Below are 10,728 nucleotides of genomic sequence, written 5' to 3'. Positions count from 1 at the left end.
TGTCTTATGGACTATCCTCCACTGCAGTCACATGCCCCTCAGATGGACAATTCCTTCGTGATTTCTTGATCTTTGGCCTTTGCTAATCCAGCTGGCCACACTCTCTCTAGCATCAAAATCTTCCAGACTTGGCCATCTACACTGATTCTTATGGGACAGGTGAACAGTCCCTAAACAGCTTACACTTATTGGATCAGCTATTAAAATAGTTCAGTTTTATATGTAATAGAAAAGTCATTATATTTTGTTAATATAATATATTTTATTAAGTTAGAAAAGCGTTTGGAGCATTTTATGTTTGTTAAATAGAAGTTTTAGGTTTTTTTAAGTAATGACCAAGCTGCCAGCGGCAGACAGTGAGCCTATATGTTTGATGAATTTAGCCTTCTCAAATCATCACGACTTGCCTAAAATAAAATCTATAGATATAAAACAGTTGAAGCATATGACAGTGTTTGTTAGACCCAGATAAATGTAAGCCATCCAATCATTTGTGAGGAGATGCTTCAGGACAGGGAGACGGCAGCATGATCACTTGCAATTTTTTCCTTGGATATGCCATCATTTTTGCTCATAAAAGGTAAAAGTAATACATTATTCGTAACTGTACACACAATATCAACAAAACAGTTGCTCGTTCTGCCGTGTTGTCTTTAATAGGAGTACAAAAATTAACCGAAACTCAGTGAAAACATATACATATATATACACATACATACATACATACATACATACATAAATATAGCTTTAAATAACTACTTAACAAAATAAAAAAAATAAAAAACAAAAACTCTTTCATTATAATTATAACCCATAAAGATGTACTTATCTCTAAAAACGCTTCTAATGAGGAGATGACGAGTCGGGATTGCAACTGTCATGATCCCAGTTCGGTCTTCATCTGCTGGTTCTTTCTTTTCCTTTGCGCTCACTTATCTCTACTCTCATCATCTTCAGCTGTTCCTCGTTCTCTTCCGCTCACCTGCTCTCTATCTCCTATCATTAGGCTCTCTATTTCTAGCTCTGTCTCTTTCCATTCCCTGTTAGATTATTACTAACCACTTTGGATGTTTCTGACGTTTTTGTGCTTTTTCTACAGACCTCTAGTCTAGTCTAGTCTAGTCTAGTCTAGTCTAGTCTAGTCCTGTCTAGTCTAGTCTAGTCTAGTCCTGTCTAGTCTTGTCAAGTCGTTGGGAGAGTTTTGTATGTACTGTTTGTTGCCTGTCTTGTTCTCCCCCAGTTATCTGCCGTGAGGAGTAACGAGGGGTCCGCTGCCTCACCTGTACCCTCGCTGATCACAGGCTTCCCAGACCAGCCACTTTAGGCTCCATTGTTTTGACCAGGAATTATCCCTGTACTCTGCCTTTGTTTTTTGGCCGTTGCGGCTTTGCCTTATTTCTATTAAAAGAGCATTAACTTGCCATTCGCCTCCTGGGTTCTCTCTCTCTCTGTTCCGTGACAGCAATTTCATTCTTGTGATACAGATTCAGAAAACACTAGTTTATTAGTAAATTAAAATATCTTCTTCTTAAAAGCCTATTATTTGAACGCAGAACTGTTCAGCAGTGCTGCTGCGGGACACAAAACACCGTCGAGTCACTCTTTACAGTCGTGGCATCAAGGTTTCCTGTTGTTTCCAATAGGGCAGCAAGTTCTTTTTTTTCATCGTTAATTGACGAATGTCTAAAATATAAAAGTAAGAAGAAGTCTAAACAGACTGGAGGCCCGGCCCACATCTGAACAATCGAAGCCCGGCTCGAGGGGTTCCCCTTAAATGGCTCGTTGCACCGGTGCGACCTCAGAGTTTTTTTTAGTCGCACCATTGAGAAATTGTTTGAGGCTTTGAATAAACTAGAGCGAGTTTTGTACAAGAAATCAACCCCAGACCCATATAATAATAATAATAGCCCTATTGATGTCACCATTTTACTTGTAACTTCAAAAAACAAGATTTCAGTGTAAAATTATGCACCAGCATTTAGAGTATATTCTCCTGATTAAAAGAGCCCAAAACTATCTGTCATTTATATCTAAAGATTTTCCTCATAAATTTATAACGCACATAAAACTGCACAGAGAGCATGTAGTTTAGCCAAAAATCTATGTTAGCTGTCATGTAGGCTTTCCACTGATAACTTCATGAAAAAAGCATAGGCTATATCATAAAAAAGACAAGTCACTATTTGCAGATTAAACACAGTCGAAACTCACCATAAAACATCATTTAGATCTAAATATATATTTCATAAAGATATAACACATAGAAAAAAACTTAGGTAATATATCTTAGAAAAAAAAGGAAAAAAAATCAGAGGTTTCAGTCCCGTGCCTCTTAACTTCACCAAACATGCATAGATCCTATGATCAGATCGAAAGATTTCATTCATAGAGCTGTGACACATGAAAGCAGACTGGCGCACTGAGGCTGCAAAGAAAAACAGCTCGATACTTCACGTTTCGTTTTCATTCATAGCTTCAAGAATCATGCATAGATCATTATTTTCAGAAAATTATCCCAATTAAAATGAGCCCAGAGATACTGTAATCCATGGATGAGATCCAAATATATTGCTATAACACATAAAACCCAACAGGCACAGCACAACAAATAACTTTAGTTTCCCTTTGCACTTTTATTAATAACTTCATGAAACATTAGATCATGCAAAATCATGTCATTTTTTACAAAATTCTACAGATTAAAAGGAGCTCAAATTCATCATAATTTGTTCACTTGATCTAAATATATCACTTACGATATTATCACACACATGAAATCATTCAACTGAGAAAATAACATAGGTTACGTTTCCATTCATAACTTCATGAAACATGCATAGCTCGTGGAAAGTGTTAAATTCTCTCGATTAGAAAATGAGCCCAATTATACAATAATCTGTCATTCAGATTTGAAGATATTCATAATCGAATTACAACAAAACAAAACAAAAACTTTTTTTTAAAAGGTTTTACCTTTATAACTTCATGAAACATGCTCTGATTGTGAAAAATGGCATATCATTATTTACAGCCAATTCTCCAGATTGAAATGAGTCCAAAATCAAAACAATCCATTATGATCTTTCATATGTAAATAATACCTAAACCCATGAATCAGTTGGAGAGCTCTATTAAACATTTGACAGAACGTAGTGTTACAACCCCTTGGATCAAGGAGTAGCAACATGAATAGAGAGTCCATACAACATAATCAAATTTGCACAAATATGTGTTTTAATCAGAAAACAGCCATAACCACATTGAGGTAAAACATAAAAAAAAATATAAAGATACAAAAACACAACATCAAGCCTTGGACTGGAGAGCGTGAGAAAGTCCCAGCAAAGACCGAGCACCAATCTCCTTCCCTCCAAAGGGTAAGAAAGCCAGCATCTTATAGGCAGCATGGTTAATCACAATCAATTTTCCACACCTGCATCACAGCACTTAACCTAAAGACACAAAAAGTGTTACCCCATGACACCTGCTGGGCAAAATAAAATACCACAGCCCCTTGGATCGTCACAGTAGATTCAGCCTATAACTTTTGACTCTCCTTGCTATATTCGTGGAGTTATGAGTTGGTATTTTTGTGTATGGCACTCAGAAAGCAACAGTATTTAAATAGTATATTTTGGCGAGTCAAGAGCTAAACAAAAAGTCCTGTTTCATTACAAAATACTGTAACTTTTATTAACATCATACTATCACCACAAAATGTTAATTAATATTTATTAAAAAATAAATATTTCATAAAACTGCAATTAAATTATATTATTTCTATAGTCTATACAAAAAAAGACAAAATAATAAGGCTGAATAAGCTGATCTATAGCATGTTAAATGATGGTTGCCTGTCTGTGAATGGTACACCCCTCTAAGCTCACAGAAGTGGTTTGACCCAAGTCCTCAGCAGCCAATGACATTGACCCGTTCAAACTGATTTTTAACGCGTACTTCACGTGTACTTCACGTGTATTTAACACGTGAAATACACGTTAAATACACGTTAAGTACGCGCTGATTTTTAACACGTAAACAACACGTATTTAACGCGTTAAATACGTGTTGTTTACGCGTGAAATACACGTATTTAACGTGTTGTTGACGCGTTAAAATTCACGTGAATTTGACCCTTTTGGCCTTCCATACCCGGCCACCCCCATGCTGAAAAAAAAGTAATATGATTTTTCTTTTACTGTCTATGGATTTCATTTTACACGCGAGCGCCAAAAGCGGAACTAATATGACGCAACGTTCTACACAGGTAAATTAGTGCAGCGCACCCAAACACTTATGAAACGTCATCATATTCAAGGATGCAAACATTGCGCTTTTCAGCGCCTTTTTTTCACATCAGTTTGGATGACTTGGGTCTGATTATAATTTCTCAAAGTCATCTGAAGCAATTCCATAGCTTAATGTTATGGACAGAAGACTATTTACATCATTAAATTAAAGTTTACGGAAACCTTGTTTTCCCTCCTCTGCGGCTGTCAATCATTCTCCATTCAGTATTCAAATTGCGCGCACCTCGTCCATTTACAGCAGGATGCATGGTAAAACTCTCTCCAATATTATATACTCACATTATAATGCTTGATCTGTAGATAAAAAGGCTGTGGATTTGCATTAAATGACTTTATTTTGTCTATTTGTATTTTATGTTTGTTGCTGTTTTTAAAAGACTCGCTTATGCCTGTTAGATCACACACGTTTTAAAAGCCGTAAACTTTTAAAATCACTTCGTGAGCTCAGTTTTGAAGCGTTTTATATTATCATGGTTTTGCGCACTGAAAGATTATTAAAAGCTTATTATATTTTTAGCCTGCACAATACATTTAAAATAAGCATAATTTAATTGTATATTATTTCTGTGTAGTGTAAGCATTATAAATATATACACTTCTGAATTCTTGACATTCATATAAAAATATTGAATTGTGAGATGTATGATTGCCTGATTGAATTTTATAAGAGTACTAATAGTAATTTGTTTTTATTAACATGGTTAGATTGTGTAAAATTACTGTGTAGATTTTTTCAAGAATTACTTTTTGTATTTATTTGCATTTACATAAAATATGTTGCCATTTTTAATGTGCCCCTCTGGTTAAACACTGGCCCCTCCTTGGCCCCCCTAGTAAAATTTGTCTAGAGCCGCCACTGTAACAGCGTACAAAACAATCGTAGCAAAATGGCAGCAGCTGTGTTTCTATGAGTCTGCGATACCAGGGGCCCGTTCTTCGTACGTCACTAACTCAGTTAGCTGGATTTGAATGTTGACGATTTGGCATGATCTTGGATCATTTGGTTCTCCGAAGCTCATCCTGGAGCTGCTGTCATAGCAACAGGTCCGTAAGCTTAAACCTGCTCGGGAGCAGGCTTATTTCAACAGGATTAGATTGCTTCCTTCAACCAGAACTGATACTCAAAATATGTCTGCTACCACCGCTACTTTATTACAAGAGTATCGTACTGATCCAGGGACAATAATTTAAAATAATAATCATTAAAAAAAAGTATTTAAAAATAATATAAAAATGCTGTGTAGTCAATAACAGCCTACTAGACCGCCAGTTTTACTCACTGAAATATTTATTTGTCATAAAATTATTACTTCATAATTGTATTAGAGTCTTAAACACATGCTATACAGATAATAGAGCCGTGCGTTATTTTGAGTGATGACTGCTATTATAAGAGTGGCTTGATGGAGCGCAGGAGATGCAGATAACATGATATGGACCCTTAAGAAGCTTTCATTAATGCTGTCACGTAACAAATCTGTCCAAATATAAAATGAAATGAATAGATAATTTCTACATTGAAATAAAAATTTAAAGACTGCACAACTATTATAAATTGCGAATATAAATAATTGGGAATCATGAAAAAATTTGAATAAAATATAAACATGTATCTATTATAACATTTGTGTAGATTTGTTTGCTTGGCTGTTTCCTTATAAAAGTCCAGAAATTTGTCAAGTTTTTCGTCAGGTGTCATTTTAAATTATATAAGAAATACGTAACGCGTTCTGATTGTGCCAGCGGTTCCTGTGTTGTGATTCGACACCAGCTTAGCTCACGCTGCCCTCCTGGAAATGCGATTGGACTAGTTTTGAGAAGCAATTGGGCAGGAGCATGTGCTGGAGATGTACTTATAATCACAGGAGCTTTTTTACGCGCATGAAAATCGCATTCGATTTTTTTTGTACAACCCTAACATCTAGTTAACAAAGCTAAACAGCGTTGCCCTTTGTGTAATAAATTACTGAAACTGTTAAATGCACCAACTTAAATAATAAAATACACTTACCGGTTTTGATCCATAAACAACGCCTTCTCCAGACAAAGAGGGAACTCCTCAATCTTTCAGGAATAATCTTTATGCGAATCCGGCATTAAACTGATTGAGATTGAGGAAGCTGTCCTCAGCAAAATGTGCTGCACATAGTTTTAAATGTGGATTATAATTTTCGGAAACTGAGTTAAACATAAATGGAAACCATTAATCTACAAGTACAGCGTTCCTGGGAAGCCCAAACAAAGGTGATTGGACTCCGAGATGAAAATAACATCGTTTCGACGACATGGCGACAAACACAAATGCAACTCTTCCTCTTCTCCGTCGGAACGCAACAAGACCACGGCCCCCTTTTTGTGTATTCATGTGGGCGGAGGTTGGTCAAAAAACTGTTTTAGTGACGTCATTACTGAAGGAACTAGAGGGCTGTAGTCCAAACGGGTCGTTTTTTGTAGGCGAATTCTGTTAAATCAAATATCTCGCTTGGCATTGAACTTTGAGCTTTAGATTTTTACAGATATTATTTATACTCTAACAACAACATTACACACTAACTAAAGCTTAAAACATGGGATCACGAAGAAGGGGACCTTTAAATGATCTTTTAATTATTGAAAATCAAGCAAACTTAATTTTTTTGGTGAACAAAGGGGATTTACTATTAAAAATAAAACATGAAAGAAATGCTGTGTGATTATTCCTTAAAAAAAAAAAAAATGTTTGTTTCTTTATAGTAATAGTAGTAGTAGGCTTTGTGCATTCTGCTGAACATTTCTGGCAAATACTCGTCTTTAAATTAAACTGGACGTTTCTTTTGATGGGTTACCGTGAATACCTTTACAGTTCTGTGTATGTGATGTGACGCTGTTTTACTTAAGTCAAATGCTCATGAAGTGACCCTCAGAACAGTTCTGAAGATGTTGTTTATGTGTTTCCGTCCTCATTTAGAGAGACTGCAGGTGCTGAAATAACCGAGAGTGTCACGCGCGCTTCAGTGTGCAATAAACCCCATTCATTAACACAGACACGCATAACATGCAGGATTTGTATTTAAATAGACTTTTCTGACTTAATATTTACAGATATTATATTGCGATTTGATGCAAGTGCAATGCCTTTTGATTAATTCATTCAAAATTCAACATATTCTGTGACATTTCGTGTTAAACTGTAAATTCCGTTTTATGACTGAATTCCTCAATTCTGTCTGCGTTTCAAGAGCATCATCTTGATTTTGGCAATAGATCTTAGCTGAAAGAAACTACTTTTAACAATAGCAATAATCTGCTCATTGAAACTCAAATTAGAATGAAAAATGACACCAAGATTTTTGATCTTGAACATGAATATTTGAGGATATGGGACCAAAATGATTAACTATGTCAGATGTCCTATGGTGAGGCAAAGGTAACAATTTTGTCATTGTTTAACTGTAGGAAGTTAATGTCCATCCATTATTATTTTTAAAAGGAAAGTAGAGCTGAGTGTTATCGGCATAATCTTTATTCATTGTATCCGGATTCCGGAGCAGGTTATCTTCAGAGAGCAAGTTACTTTGGTTACTTACCCCGAAAGTAACCTCAGATTTTTTTACTGAAACCACCCACCCAGGTATGTCAAATAACCTGCTTTTTGGAAAGCCCCACAGAGAATGATTAAACAGGATAGTGATCGCTGGAGGCTACACAGGATAAGTCTCGTAATTTTATAGGTAGCAGGTAAGTAAGATCAGATACTTAGAATGCTAATCAGATAATCAGAACTCTTGGGATACTGGAAAATCAGGTAAATCCACAGGAGAAAACAGACTAAACACCTTAGTATAATACTTTAGTAATAGATATACTACACCAAGAGTCTTTGAATCCTTAAACATGGCCAGACCCTGACTGTGGGAGAGTGCAGTGCTTCTATGAGAGTTCAAAATAAATCTCTTCATTACTACCAGAGCTAGTTTGCACCAAGCACAATCTATGCAAAAGCAGCAGCCATTCCAGCGCACTTATTCGCTCACATGATTTCATTCACTCCTTCAAGTGGACTATATTAGCACACTAATGTAGGGAATGAGGGAATAGGGGGAATGTTTTGAACACAGCATAATCGAGGACTTGCTGGTTCAGGTGTGTTTAACTAGGGTTGGAGGTAAACTCTGCAGGAACCAGCAACAGTTATTTGCTAAATACGTTATTAAATGATAATTGACATCGGACATGAATAAATACATAAAAGCAGTAGAACACTCTCGAAACCCATTGATTTTTATTGTGAATGACAACAAATTGACCGCTCAAAGATGGCGGATGCCTCAAAATGTATGGAGCGGTCGAATGTGGCATCTATAAGTGTTCAACCAATGTGCACTCAACAGTTACTAGAGAATACCCATAATGCAACATGAGGGTCATGCTGAATCAATTCCCACATCTCACCAGAAGACAGTGCAGCTAAATCATCCATCCATTTCCCAAACAGCTAGTCCAATGTAGGTACGGTATTATCGTACTTAAAATAATAATAATAATAATAATAAAAAAAAAAAAAAAAAAATATATATATATATATATATATATATATATATATATAATTATTTATTTCAAATTTATACGAGTAGTTTCCATGACATCTTTTCATTATGACTGGAGCTGCCAGTGTGCTAAATTTCAATTGCTTTTGATGTGCAACTGAACAATTCACTGGAAAGGAGTGAGCGCTAATTTTTGTGTCAGTCATGTTGTAGTGCGGGAGTGAAGCACTAGTACATAGAAGATCACAATATAAAGCCTTTAATAAGCCACATAAGGGTAACCCTTCATAGGTAGTAAACACCCATATCCATAGACAAGAGCGGAAAACCAAACACTGAACAGAATGCAACTTATTTGGGGAACTAAATGAGGATAATTACTAGACACGTCTGAACATAATGACACAATCAACAGGAGACAGAAACTAGGTCACCCAGAAAACATGGGCAATGAAAAACACAACAAAATGTCCGTAACTGTAACAGATTCTGTAGCTGATAGCAGCAAATCTATAGATGTTAAAAAAAAATGTATAGACGTAAAAAAAAAAAAAACACTGGCAAGTGCCTGTAGTCAAGGCAGGGGTGCAAAACTCAGTTCCTAGAGAGCCACAGCTCTGCAGAGTTTTGCTTCAACCCTTGGAGGAGTGTTGGAACTAAACCGTCCCCATTCACTTAAATAGAGTACTGTTTGAAGGGATAGCCATTTGTACTGGTGTCCAAAACTATTAAGTGCACTCATTCAGTCCCATAATGCACCACAATAAAGATGCCTGTGTGTCTGCAACTAATTATACAAATAAGCTAATATGACATTCAAAAGGCATCGTAGGTTAAAAATCTGTAATATTGAGATAAATATTAATAACACAAATCAACACCTTCTTACCCATGAAATTTAACCAATTTCTTCACAACCAGATGCTGTGCAATGCTGAGACATCTGGAAACTCATTGATTTTTATCGTGAATGACAACAAATTGACCGCTCCAAGATGGCAGACGCCTCAACATGTATGGAGCGTCGAATGTGGCATCTACCTATACGTGTTCAACCAATGTGCACTCAGCAGAATACCCATAATGCACCGAGAATTCCCACATCTCAGAAGACAGAGTGCAGCTAAATCATCCATCCATTTTCCAAACTGCTAGTCCCATGTAGGTACGGTATAATCATACAGGTAGGTATACTTTTTTTTTAAATGATTATTAAATTGTTTATTTGGGAATTCATACAGTTTCGATGACAGAGTTCAAAATAAAGCTTTTCATTATGACTGGAGGTGCCAGTGTGCTAAATTTCAATAGATTTCAAAAGCAGCAGCCCTTCCGGTTCACTCAGTTTCTGAATTTGCTTGTTTTCATTCACTCCTTCAACTGAACTATACTAGTTTACTAGTGTACAGTAGAGAATGAGGATATATGGGGCGATTTCAAATGCAGCTCGAGTTTTGCACCCTGGCTATAGATCAATAACAGCGTCGAGTTAGCTTCTTGACTCTTCACGCCTAAAAATCTCGAACAAGCGGACCAGCTAGTTCTCGGTCATCAGGATCTCCTCAGTAACATGGAGATCTTCAGGGTTAAGAATCTGCTACATATTGTCAAAATTGATTTGCAGGTCACAGGAATCCAGACATAAGTTTAAGTAATAACATGTAGCTTAACGATAATAAAAAGCAGGTGCAAAATATGCAAATCCATTTTCATAATCAAAGTAAAATAAGAGGAAGAAGACTGATAGGTACGGAATGTCTTACATATCAGCCACAAGAGTTTGTTATCTTACATCTGATAGGCCTACCTGAGATTGATAGATAAAAATTATTTGTCTCCACAAACGAACTTCAAGTACTTTTGTTACTCAAAATGAGTTCAACTCATAAACA

This window comes from Carassius auratus, chromosome 45 (assembly GCF_003368295.1).
Source record: "Carassius auratus strain Wakin chromosome 45, ASM336829v1, whole genome shotgun sequence".
Classification (NCBI taxonomy): Eukaryota; Metazoa; Chordata; class Actinopteri; order Cypriniformes; family Cyprinidae; genus Carassius; species Carassius auratus.
This window is presented reverse-complemented; position numbering follows the sequence as displayed.